Raw genomic sequence first — 13,585 nt, forward strand, 5'->3', positions numbered from 1 at the left:
ATGACGTAACTGCAAATCGTCACAATGGACGCATTTCTATCGGAAACGTTTACATTTATCTTCTGGCAGTTAAAGTCGCTTGATTAGCCTTGCGGGTGCACCACCCTGTACGTAATTTAAGCATCTAAGTTGGTGCAGTCAGAAGTTAGGAGCACTGCAAGTCAAATTTTAGTTTTTGAAAACTCAATTTTTGGCGCTTTTGCTGTCTTGTAGTTGACCTAGGACCTTAAGATTTGGCACGAACCGAGCTCTGGCAGCCACATTAAACTAGAAAAAGCCAGATGTTGGTAATGTGTAGAAAAAACCGCAGAAAATCTTACGTTTAATACATTTGTTTTCGAAATGACGTAACTGCAAATCGTCACAATGGACGCATTTCTATCGGAAACGTTTACATTTATCTTCTGGCAGTTAAAGTCGCGTGATGAGGCTTGCGGGTGCACCACTCTGTACGTAATTTAAGCATCTAAGTTGTTGCAGTCGTCGAGTAAGGAGCACAGCAAGTCAAGTTTTAGTTTGTGAAAACTCAATTTTTGGCCGCTTTTGCTGCCTTGTAGTTAACCTACGACCTTAAGATTTGGCACGAACCGAGCTCTGGCAGCCACATTACACATGAAAATGCCAGAAGTGGTAATGTGTAGAAAAAACCGCAGAAAATCTTAAGTTTAATACATTTGTTTTCGAAATGACGTAACTGCAAATCGTCACAATGGACGCATTTCTATCGGAAACGTTTACATTTATCTTCTGGCAGTTAAAGTCGCGTGATGAGGCTTGCGAGTGCACCACTCTGTACGTAATTTAAGCATCTAAGTTGTTGCAGTCGACAAGTAAGGAGCACAGCAAGTCAAGTTTCAGTTTTTGAAAACTCAATTTTTGGCCGCTTTTGCTGCCTTGTAGTTGACCTAGGACCTTAAGATTTGGCACGAACCGAGCTCTGGCAGTCACATTACACAAGGAAAAGCCAGAAGTGGTAATGTGTAGAAAAAACCGCAGAAAATCTTACGTTTAATACATTTCTTTTCGAAATGACGTAACTGCAAATCGTCACAATGGACGCATTTCTATCGGAAACGTTTACATTTATCTTCTGGCAGTTAAAGTCGCGTGTTGAGCCTTGCGGGTACACCACCCTGTACGTAATTTAAGCATCTAAGTTGGTGCAGTCAGAAGTAATGAGCGCAGAAAGTCAAGTTTTAGTTTTTGAAAACTCAATTTTTGGCCGTTTTTGCTTCCTTGTAGTTTACCTAGGACCTTAAGATTTGGCACGAACCGAGCTCTGGCAGCCACATTACACAAGAAAAAGCCAGAAGTGGTAATGTGTAGAAAAAACCGAAGAATATCTTACGTTTAATACATTTGTTTTCGAAATGACGTAACTGCAAATCTTCACAATGGACGCATTTCTATCAGAAACGTTTACATTTATCTTCTGGCAGTTAATGTCGCGAGATGAGCCTTGCGGGCGCACGAATCTGTACGTAATTTAAGCATCTAAGTTGCTGCAGTCGACAAGTAAGGAGCACAACAAGTCAAGTTTTAGTTTTTGAAAACTCAATTTTTGGCCGCTTTTGCTGCCTTGAAGTTGACCTAGGACCTAACGATTTGGCACGCACCGAGCTCTGGCAGCCACATTACACAAGAAAAAGCCAGAAGTGGTAATGTGTAGAAAAAACCGCAGAAAATCTTACGTTTAATACATTTGTTTTCGAAATGACGTAACTGCAAATCGTCACAATGGACGCATTTCAATCGGAAACGTTTACATTTATCTTCTGGCAGTTAAAGTCGCGTGATGAGCCTTGCGGGTACACCACCCTGTACGTAATATAAGCATCTAAGTTGTTGCAGTCGACAAGTAAGGAGCACAGCAAGTCAAGTTTCAGTTTGTGAAAACTCAATTTTTGGCCGCTTTTGCTGCCTTGTAGTTTACCTAGGACCTTAAGATTTAGCACGAACCGAGCTCTGGCAGCCACATTACACAAGAAAAATCCAGAAGTGGTAATGTGTAGAAAAAACCGCAGAAAATCTTACGTTTAATACATTTGTTTTCGAAATGACGTAACTGCAAATCGTCACAATGGACCCATTTCTCTCGGAAACGTTTACATTTATCTTCTGGCAGTTAAAGTCGCGTGATGAGCCTTGCGGCTGCACCACCCTGTACGTAATTCAATTATCTAAGTTGTTGCAGTCGACAAGTAAGGAGCACAGCAAGTCAAGTTTTAGTTTTTGAAAACTCAATTTTTGGCCGCTTTTGCTGCCTTGTAGTTGACCTAGGACCTTAAGATTTGGCACGAACCGAGCTCTGGCAGCCACATTACACTAGAAAAAGCCAGAAGTGGTAATGTGTAGAAAAAACCGCAGAAAATCTTACGTTTAATACATTTGATTTCGAAATGACGTAACTGCAAATCGTCACAATGGACGCATTTCTATCGGAAACGTTTACATTTATCTTCTGGCAGTTAAAGTCGCTTGATTAGCCTTGCGGGTGCACCACCCTGTACGTAATTTAAGCATCTAAGTTGGTGCAGTCAGAAGTTAGGAGCACTGCAAGTCAAATTTTAGTTTTTGAAAACTCAATTTTTGGCGCTTTTGCTGCCTTGTAGTTGACCTAGGACCTTAAGATTTGGCACGAACCGAGCTCTGGCAGTCACATTACACAAGAAAAAGCCAGAAGTGTAATGTGTAGTAAAAGCCGTAGAAAATCTTACGTTTAATACATTTGTTTTCGAAATGACGTAACTGCAAATCGTCAAAATGGACGTATTTCTATCGGAAACGTTTACATTTATCTTCTGGCAGTTAAAGTCGCGTAATGAGCCTTCCGGGTGCACCACCCTGTACGTAATTTAAGCATCTAAGTTGTTGCAGTCGACAAGTAAGGAGCACAGCAAGTCAAGTTTTAGTTTGTGAAAACTCAATTTTTGGCCGCTTTTGCTGCCTTGTAGTTGACCTAGGACCTTAAGATTTGGCACGAACCGAGCTCTGGCAGCCACATTACACTAGAAAAAGCCAGACGTGGTAATGTGTAGAAAAAACCGCAGAAAATCTTACGTTTAATACATTTGTTTTCGAAATGACATAACTGCAAATCGTCACAATGGACGCATTTCTATCGGAAACGTTTACATTTATCTTCTGGCAGTTAAAGTCGCGTGATGAGCCTTGCGGGTGCACCACTCTGTACGTAATTTAATTATCTAAGATGTTGCAGTCGACAAGTAAGGAGCACAGCAAGTCAAGTTTTAGTTTTTGAAAACTCAATTTTTTGCCGCTTTTGCTGCCTTGTAGTTTACCTAGGACCTTAAGATTTGGCACGAACCGAGCTCTGGCAGCCACATTACACAAGAAAAAGCCAGAAGTGGTAATGTGTAGAAAAAACCGCAGAAAATCTTACGTTTAATACATTTGTTTTCGAAATGACGTAACTGCAAATCGTCACAATGGACGCATTTCCATCGGAAACGTTTACATTTATCTTCTGGCAGTTAAAGTCGCGTGATGAGCCTTGCGGGTGCACCACCCTGTACGTAATTTAATTATCTAAGTTGTTGCAGTCGGCAAGTAAGGAGCACAGCAAGTCAAGTTTTAGTTTTTGAAAACTCAATTTTTGGCCGCTTTTGCTGTCTTGTAGTTGACCTAGGACCATAAGATTTTGCACGAACCGAGCTCTGGCAGCCACATTACACAAGAAAAAGCCAGAAATGGTAATGTGTAGTAAAAGCCGTAGAAAATCTTACGTTTAATACATTTGTTTTCGAAATGACGTAACTGCAAATCGTCACAATGGACGCATTTCTATCGGAAACGTTTACATTTATCTTCTGGCATTTAAAGTCGCGTAATGAGCCTTGCGGGTGCACCACCCTGTACGCAATTTAAGCATTTAAGTTGTTGCAGTCGACAAGTAAGGAGCACAGCAAGTCAAGTTTTAGTTTGTGAAAACTCAATTTTTGGTCGCTTTTCCTGCCTTGTAGTTGACCTAGGACCTTAAGATTTGGCACGAACCGAGCTCTGGCTGCCACATTACACTAGAAAAAGCCATAAGTGGTAATGTGTAGAAAAAACCGCAGAAAATCTTACGTTTAATACATTTGTTTTCGAAATGGCGAAACTGCAAATCGTCACAATGGACGCATTTCTATCGGAAACGTTTACATTTATCTTCTGGCAGTTAAAGTCGCGTGATGAGCCTTGCGGGTGCACCACTCTGTACGTAATTTAAGCATCTAAGATGTTGCAGTCGACAAGTAAGGAGCACAGCAAGCCAAGTTTTAGTTTTTGAAAACTCAATTTTTGGCCTCTTTTGCTGCCTTGTAGTTGACCGAGGACCTTAAGATTTGGCACGAACCGAGCTCTGGCAGCCACATTACACAAGAAAAAGCCAGAAGTGGTAATGTGTAGTAAAAACCGCAGAATATCTTACGTTTAATACATTTGTTTTCGAAATGACGTAAATGCAAATCGTCACAATGGACGCATTTCTATCGGAAACGTTTACATTTATCTTCTGGCAGTTAAAGTCGCGTGATGAGCCTTGCGGGTGCACCACTCTGTACGTAATTTAAGCATCTAAGATGTTGCAGTCGACAAGTAAGGAGCACAGCAAGTCAAGTTTTAGTTTGTGAAAACTCAATTTTTGGCCGCTTTTGCTGCCTTGTAGTTGATCTAGGACCTTAAGATTTGGCACAAACCGAGCTCTGGCAGCCACATTACACGAGAAAAAGCGAGAAGATGTAATGTGTAGAAAAAACCGCAGTAAATCTTACGTTTAATACATTTGTTTTGGAAATGACGTAACTGCAAATCGTCACAATGGACGCATTACTCTCGGGAACGTTTACATTTATTTTCTGGCAATTATTGTCGCGTGATGAGCTTTGCGGTCGCACCAGTCTGTACGTAATACAGGGTGTTTCAAAAATGACCGGTATATTTGAAACGGCAATAAAAACTAAACGAGCAGCGATAGAAATACACCGTTTGTTGCAATATGCTTGGGACAACAGTACATTTTTAGGCGGACAAACTTTCGAAATAACAGTTGTTACAATTTTCGTCAACAGATCGCGCTGCAAGTGATGTGAAAGATATAGAAGACAACGCAGTCTGTGGGTGCGCCATTCTGTACGTCGTCATTCTGCTGTAAGCGTGTGCTGTTCACAATGTGCAAGTGTGCTGTAGACAACATGGTTTATTCCTCTCGGGGGGGGGGGGGGGGTTACAAAGTATCTGTCTCTGGGGGGGGGGGCAAGTGTCTGTCTTTTGGGGTACGGCAAATATCTGTCTCCCAGGGGGGGGGTGGAAAGTATCTGTCTCTCGGGGGGTGGCAGGTATCTGTCTTTCGGGGCGGGGGGGCGGCAAGTATCTGTCTCTCGGGGGAGGGGCGGCAAGTATCTGTCTCTCGGGGTGGGCAGCAAGTGTCTGTCCCTTGGGGTGGGGAGCGGCAAGTAACTGTCTCTCGGGGGAGGGGCGTGGCAAGTATCTTTCTCTCGGGGGTGGGGAAAGTATCTGTCTCTCAGGGGGAGCGCAAAGTATCTGTCTCTTGTGGTGGCAAAGTAACTGTCTCTTGGGGGGGGGCGCAAAATATCTGTATCTATTTAGTCGAGATATCGATTTATTTCGAGATATCGTTTTATTTCGGTCTTCGATTTATTCGTGATATCGACATGCAACGATATATATCGATATATATATAGATGTCGTATTAGTTCGAGATATCTATTTATTTCGATATGCGATATTTTTTCGAGATATCTATTTATTTCGCGGTGTCAGTATATTTCGAGAAAGCGTTATATTTCGAGGTTGGTATATTTCGAGGTAATGATATATTTCTAGATGTCGATGAATATCGAGTTGTCGAGGTATTTAGAATTATCGATATTTGACGAGAAATCGGCTTGTGTCGAGACATCGGTTTATTTCGAGCTGTCGATTTAATACGTGGTATCGAAATATACCGAGGTATCTATTTTTTCTAGGTGTCGATTTCTTTCGAGATATCGATTTGAATCGAGATTTCGATTTATTTCCAACATATGTTTATTTCGAGATATAGATTTATTTCCGGATAGCGATTTATATCCAGGTATCGATGTATTTCTAGGTACCGTATTTTTTCGACGCATCGATTTATTTCGAGATTTCGATTAATTTCGAGATATCTATTTGTTTCAAGATACTGGTTTATTTCGGACACCGGTTTATTTTGGACCCGATTATTTCGGATATCGATTATGTCGAATTACCGATTTATTTCGAGATACCTATTTATTTCGACATACCGATTTTTACTGAGATATCGATTTAGAACGTGATAACAGTGTAGTTCGATATATCAATTACTTGGAGATATCGATTTATTGGAAGATGTTGATTTATTTGGCGATATCGATATATTTGGACATATCGTTTATTTTGGAGATATCGATTTACTTGAAGATATCGAATTACTTGTTTACATCGATTTACTTCGATATGTCAATTTACATAGAGCTCTCGAAACCTCGATTAATCGAATCATTCCGAGATAACGATTTATTTCGAGATACCGATTTCTTTCGAGAAGTCTATTTATTCCGAGTGATCGATTTATACCGAGTTATCGATATGTTTCGTGACATTGACATATTTAGAGACAGCGATTTATTTTGCGATATCGATTTACTTTGTGACATCGATTTTTTTCGAGATATCGATCTATTTCGGGCAAGCTATATTTTTCGAGGTATCGACATATTTCGTGGAAACTATACATTTCATGGTTCGTTGCATTTCGAGCTATCGATATATTGATTTATTTCGAGATATCGATTCATTTCGAAACGTCAGTTCATTTCGAGATATCGATGGAGTTCGGGGTATAGATATGTTCGTGATACAGATATATTTCAAGATATCGATATATTTCGAGATACTGCTATATATTAGAAATCGCTGTATTTCGAGATATCGATATTTTTAGAGTGATTGATTTATTTTGAGATTAATTTGTTCGGAGACAGCGATTTATTTGGATACATCGACTTATTTAGAGACATCGTTTTTTTCGTGTCATCGATTAATACCGAGACATCGATTTATTTCGAGACCTCGATTTATTTGGATTCCAGTTCATTTGGTGATATCGATTTCTTCGATATACCGACTTATTTCGAGGCATCGAGGTAATTCGAGTTTTCCTGTAGATTCGAGGTATCGATTGATTCGAGGTATGGATTTGTTTCTATATATCGATTTATTTCGGATACCAATTTCGGATATCGATAATTTCGATATACCGATTTATATAGAGATACTGCTGGATTTCGAGGTATCGATTTATCTCGAGGTATCGATTTATATAGGGTACCGAATCGGTAGATGCAACTGAGTCAATTTTAGCTTGCAATGTGTCGTGATTTTCATGAACAATAGTTTGCAGTTCTTTTATGGCTGCTTCGTGACTCTATAATGCATTTTCTTGCCGCGAAAAAATCGGTTGGAATTGCTCACATATTTGTGTTTTTATGTCATCACAGACTTTTTGACATTTCGATTCAATGTTATGTAACTCAGTAGTTAAATATTCACGTGTTTATTCAAGTGTGGTGTCTAACTTCGAAAGATTTTGTTCCATTGTGTCTAACTGTTGCTGTGTTTGTCTCTGGTGTTGTTCCATTGTGTCTAACTTTTGAAGAATTTGTTCCATTGTGTCTAACTTTTGAAGCTTTTGCTCTGTTTGTCCCATTTGTTGTATTAATTGTAATAACAATACACTGGTATCTGAAACATGTTCCTCAGTGCTTTTCGGCAGTGAATTGACACCGGCAACATTCACATTTTGACAAGCAGAAAATGTGTCTTGACTTATTTGAGAAAACGGTGAGGACCCAAAACCTGAATCTACAGTATTTTGAAGATTGTGTCCTGCCATTTCGGATTCCTGAGGCGAGCTATTGCCGACCGATCGATCGATAATGCTTCCCTGTTCACTAATTGTTTCACTGTCTATGCCATTATTTGCCTCCCGCTCCATTTCCTTATGCACAATTACCAAATCACTAGTTTGAATATTAGTTAATTCATTACACGGTGGCGCTAACACACTGCTTTCGTCTTCACTGTCATTTCTCAGTTTACTTTGGAGCCTAGTATTACGTTTTTCACACGCCATTATTGTCACAATATTTCACACGACAACACAGAGAAGCACAATTTGAAGAGCAAAATAAGAAAACACATCAACATAGCACTGAAAATAATATCTAGTTAATTGCAAGCGCAGCTGCGAAATACTTGGTGCAAATCTACATGCATGCCACAACAACAATGAAAGACTGCAACTACAAAGGAGATTCTCTCTACAATTACGCGCTAGCAATAAACAATAGCTACACTAATTACACAAACTACAAAAAAAAAATCTGAAGATTCCAGTGAGGTATCCTGGCAGGCGCGCCATATGATACGTCCCCTTAGAAACATTATACATGACTGTCCTTAAACTGACACACAATATTTTTTTTTAGCGCAACGCAATCTGACTTTCAAAAACCAGTACAAAAGAAAGGCCCTGACTAACATTAACCTACACGTTTCACAAATCACTTACCTCACAAAAATCTTCGTTACTCGAACTACTGCAATACAGCGAGCGCCACTACTGCCAGCTAAATAAAAGATTCAAACTATAGAAGGCACTAACTACTGATAGGCATAGTTAGCAAATGAAAGATTTTAATAGAGAACAAACAATGTATTTACCTTAATACTCATAATATATATAGCAGCTCATGACATCCAGTCTTACAGATTTCTAAACTCTGCTATTTCTCTCCCCACATCCACCACTGCTGGCGGCTCACCTCCAACTGCGCCACGCTACGCGCTGTTAACATCCAGCTGCCCAACACTACAATGGCAGACAACAATGCAAACTAGCCAGAGACTGCACACAGCACAGCCAGTGATTTTCATACAGAGTGCTACGTGGCGTTGCCAATAAGAAAACAGAAACAGCCTACTTACAGTACTATGCTGCAGAAGTTTCGCTGTGAAGAGCGCTTACAGATCCTGCATACGGTCGCAATCTCCCACGTGCGACGTCCATATTTTTAGAGCGGAAAGACATTCGTTGCCGTCAATTTGTTTCGGACGAGGAGGCGCACGCTTGAGTATCGTAATGGTTCTGTAGGCACCGCAAACATTTTTTCCATGGAGGCATTACCGTCTTGTCGCATACTTGTATAAACGTAATAACAATTATGGTGATTATTTTTGAAATAATAATAATAATAATTTCCTTACTTTTTCCCAACTGTCTCGCTTTCGTTTCAATTCGCCTTAATGTGTTTCTCTTTTTGTTTTCATCTCCCACAGAATTCTTTCTTTCAGACGGCTGTTTTCTACTAAAATGTAGAATTACGTCAGTCAGTAAGTTTCAAATCGGCAAACAAAACTAAAACTTACAGATTTCATCTTGGTATCTTGTCTGGAAAGGGGCATTTGCGTCAGTCAGTGGGGCTTGCTTGCAGTTGATTACGTCTCAGATTATAAATCTATAAATAAACAAGAAACGTCATGTTCCTTCAGGGATTAGATACAAATATCGCCTGACTTTTAGCTCGGGTAAACGGCCCTGAAGCGTTAAAAATATAGCTGGATGCAGATTACGTTTCGAGTGCGACTTTGTAATCTCCACATTAATCCGTGGAAGATGATCTGGTAGCTTGCAGATACGCCAATAATGACAAGAGTTGACCATCCACGTTCCAGCCCGCTGTAAGCTATGTACAGTGTTTTCGAGGGTGAGTGGTCAGTAACAAAGATGTAACAAAAGTCAAGTCATAATTTTAATACGCGAACAAGGAAATTGAAGTACAGATTTTGTATATTAATCGAACAACGAGGACAATGATCCTTATGTGATTCGAAAGATACTTTGCCATAGATGTGCGCTAAGAAAAAATAATCTCTGTATTAAGCCATTAAGAGTCGTAAAAGGAAATAGAAGCGTCCACATTCGTAACACTAATCTTTCATTCTCTATCACGCATTAAAATCTCCAATGCCTGAAAATTGAAAACTGTAGAGCTGCCAACCTCTGCCTAGCGCACAGATCAAGTGCTACAGTAGAATTGACAAATGAAAGTGACAACATTTCGTGAGATCGTATTTTAGGGGCTTTCGTGCTTACATGGATTTGCAGTACAACATGCTTATCTGGCATATAAAATGCGGCAACTGCTAAGTCAATGATGATGTCTGTAAATAGCATTGTATATTGGCGTCGTTATTTCGCTTAGTTTTGTGTAAAAGTAATTACGTGATCGTTTGCTGCCATTATCAGAAACTTTGAAGTAAGTTCCGGATTTGTAATTTCTTCACTTTGAATATGTAAGACTTCCGATTTCCCTTAGTATGCGGAAACCATATTTGTTTTAGTGTATGCCTAGAAGGAGAATGCTAACGGGTCAGAGTGGAAGACGCAGAGCTAGGCAGACACAGTTTTTGCGTCGCGAAAGTAATAGCAATGTGAACATTCATAATGATAACGCATGTGTTTATCGAAAACTGAAGTACTGATTCTTAAAATTAATTATACAATATGACAAATCAAACTTGCATAACGGGTAAGGAACTTCGCCGTAGATGTGAACAAATGGAAACCATCATGTGTGTCCATAACCATTAGGATAGGTAAATAGAAGCACACACTTGTGAAAACTTTTCCTTTGTCTCTGACACTGCTACCAACTTCCAGGACCGAAGCTGCTATGTCGTTGAAGTTGTCAACAGTGGAAAACGAAACGTAGTAACGAAGTCGTCGGGTGCAGCAAACGTTCTTTATTAATGTCGTTTTTTCACTTACTTTGGTCAAAGAGAAAACGGAACTAACTCTGTGTTCATTTTCCGCCGTCACCACCAAATGTAGTGTGTTCCTAATTTTCAGTATCTGCATTTTGAGTAGCTACGACGTCCTCTATTGTAACGAAACTGTACTTGTTTTGGGCTACGCCTCGAAAAAGAACATTAACGAGTCGGGCTGAAAGACGAAGAGCTAGAGACACACAATTTTTGTTAGATGTCAGTAACGATAATTCTATTGTGGTTCTAAAAGATACAATTAAATGTGCATGGAACATAATTACAAATAATTTTGAGAACTGTAATTGCGCTTTGATGAATTTACAACGCAGATATTGTAATGCAAATCATTTCGCGTCTGAGATGACCTTATACGATACAATGGCATTCACATTGTGTTGTCATAATGGTAAAATTAATTTGTCAACGTAGTGTATCAAAGACTCCCTTGAAATGCTTGAATAATTAAAGAGAAATTAAAGAACTGTTTCATAGACACACGTAGCTGCAACGTAGCATTTGCCAGGGATCAGTTCTGCGGCTAAAATTTCACTTTAAGATACATGACATTATCCATCGCATATGAGATTCCTTGACGCAATTGGTCGGATTTTGACCACAGGCGATACTAGTTCTATTAATATGCTTAGGTCTGCTGATCAGATAGCATAAAATCCCACACAGCAGGTGAAGAATGACTTTATTGGTTGTTGCAAAGTATGATTGGTTGATTTGGGAAGAGAGGACCAAACAGCGAGGTCACCGGATCAAATGCAAAGTATGCATGACGCGTTTTGGAGTTACTTCCATCTTCAGAAATCTAAGTCCAAAGGAGGCACAAGGACAAGAGCGTTACTGTTCGTGTACATAACAGAAAGTCCAAAGCGGACTCACATGCTGTACAGAGAGGTCTCGATAACGTGCAGACGTCACGGTACACCTGACAGGTCTTTATGGTGAATTGTCTTCAAAGAAGAACGGATGGAGAATAAAGATGCTTGTGAATCCACCTCACACCATCACATAGGGTCAGTGCAACGGCTCTTCATGCACAACACGCGATTTAACAGTACCCCAAATTCGGCAGGTCTGTCTATTCACTGCACCCTGTAGTGTAAAATCAGCCTCTTCACTGTACAGAATATTACCCAGCTAAAAGTCACCAACTTCGATCCGCGCCAGAAACCGAAGAGCGAATTCATAATGTTGCTGCACATAGTGAGGTTTCAGTTGCTGCACTGTCTGGATGTTGTACGGGTATCAGAGTAAAGTAAATCGCAGAATATTTAACTTCTGAGGTCATCAGTCCCCTAGAACTTAGAACTACTTAAACCTAACTAACCTAAGGACACCACACACATCCATACCTGAGGCAGCATTCGAACCTGCGACCGTAGCGGACACACGGTTCCAGACTGAAGCGCCTAGAACCGCACGGTCACACCGGCCGGCTAGGTACTGATGACCTTAGCAGTTTGGTCCCACAGGAGCTTACCACAGACGGAAACGCTTGCTCAGGAAGAAGGCCTACCCTACGCTTGTCTGTCCGCTTTTAGAATATTGTTGCGCCGTGTGGGATCCTTACCAGATAGGACTGTCGGAGTTCAAAGAAGGGCAGCACGTTATATCGCGAAATATGGGAGAGAGTGTCACTGAAATGATAGAGGATTTGGGATGGGTATCATTAAAACAAAGGCGTTTTTCGTTGCGACGAAATTCCAATCACCAACTTTCTCCTCCGAATGCGATAATATTTTGTTGACAACGACCTACATAGGAACAAACGATCACCTCGATAAAATAATGGAAATCAGAGCTCGTACGGAAAGATATAGGTGTTCGTTATTTCCGCGCGCTATACGAGATTGGAGTAATAGAGAATTGTGAAGGTATATGAAGATAGTAACTGTTCTCGAAAGAACAGGTACGACTGATGACCGTGCAGCTTCTCTAGAATAAATGATAATTAATTGAAACGCTCAGCTGCCGACAGGTGTTGATGTACCTCGGGGTACACATTTTCAGCTGTTCCCATCGAGGTATATCAACACCTGTCGGCAGCTGAGGGTTTCAATTAATTATCATTTATTCTAGAGAAGCTGCACGGTAATCAGTGGTATCTGTTCCTTCGAGAACAGTTACTATCTTCATATATGTAGTTAAAGGCTACCCAGCCATTAACCTTCGTCTGTGCGAATGCCCAAAGATTGCCCGAACTCTTATACGGGAATCGTCACCTTAGTGTGCCCGAGTAATGAGTGGATGGGCAAATACCTATTACGTACATTACGTATGTTGATTGTGGACAGTTGGGAATGTGGGTCTCACGGGAAGCGTGCAAGGGTTAAGTCCTTCCAGTCGCGCTATTCATCTGTGTCCTCGGTGGCTCAGATGGATAGAGCGTCTGCCATGTAAGCAGGAGATCCCGGGTTCGAGTCCCGGTCGGGGCATATATTTTCAGCTGTCCCCATCGAGGTTGTATCAACAACACCTATCGGCATCTGAGGGTTTCAATTAATTATCAATTCGGAAGGTAATTCGATGAACCTTCTGCCAGGCACTTAAATGTGATTTGAAGAGTATCCATGTCGCACGTGCTCAAAACGATTCATACTACAGAATGCATGCAAACATACTCGCCGTAAATACTGACGAATAACGAGTGCTGCATATCCAAGTTACACAGATCGGCCTTTCCTGCCAATAAGAACAGGGAATTGCTATGTAG

At 40.6% G+C, this 13,585-nt stretch overlaps 1 non-coding gene across 1 annotated transcript; it reads left to right on the forward strand.

Annotated features, from left to right (window-relative positions):
- Positions 1–13,233: 13,233 nt before the first annotated feature.
- Trnat-ugu (transfer RNA threonine (anticodon UGU)) lies at positions 13,234–13,307 on the forward strand. The gene has a single exon. It is a non-coding gene; the product is annotated as a tRNA-Thr (tRNA).
- The last annotated feature ends 278 nt before the right edge of the window (positions 13,308–13,585 follow it).

Source organism: Schistocerca cancellata, unplaced genomic scaffold (genome assembly GCF_023864275.1).
Source record: "Schistocerca cancellata isolate TAMUIC-IGC-003103 unplaced genomic scaffold, iqSchCanc2.1 HiC_scaffold_1151, whole genome shotgun sequence".
In the NCBI taxonomy this organism is placed as follows: Eukaryota; Metazoa; Arthropoda; class Insecta; order Orthoptera; family Acrididae; genus Schistocerca; species Schistocerca cancellata.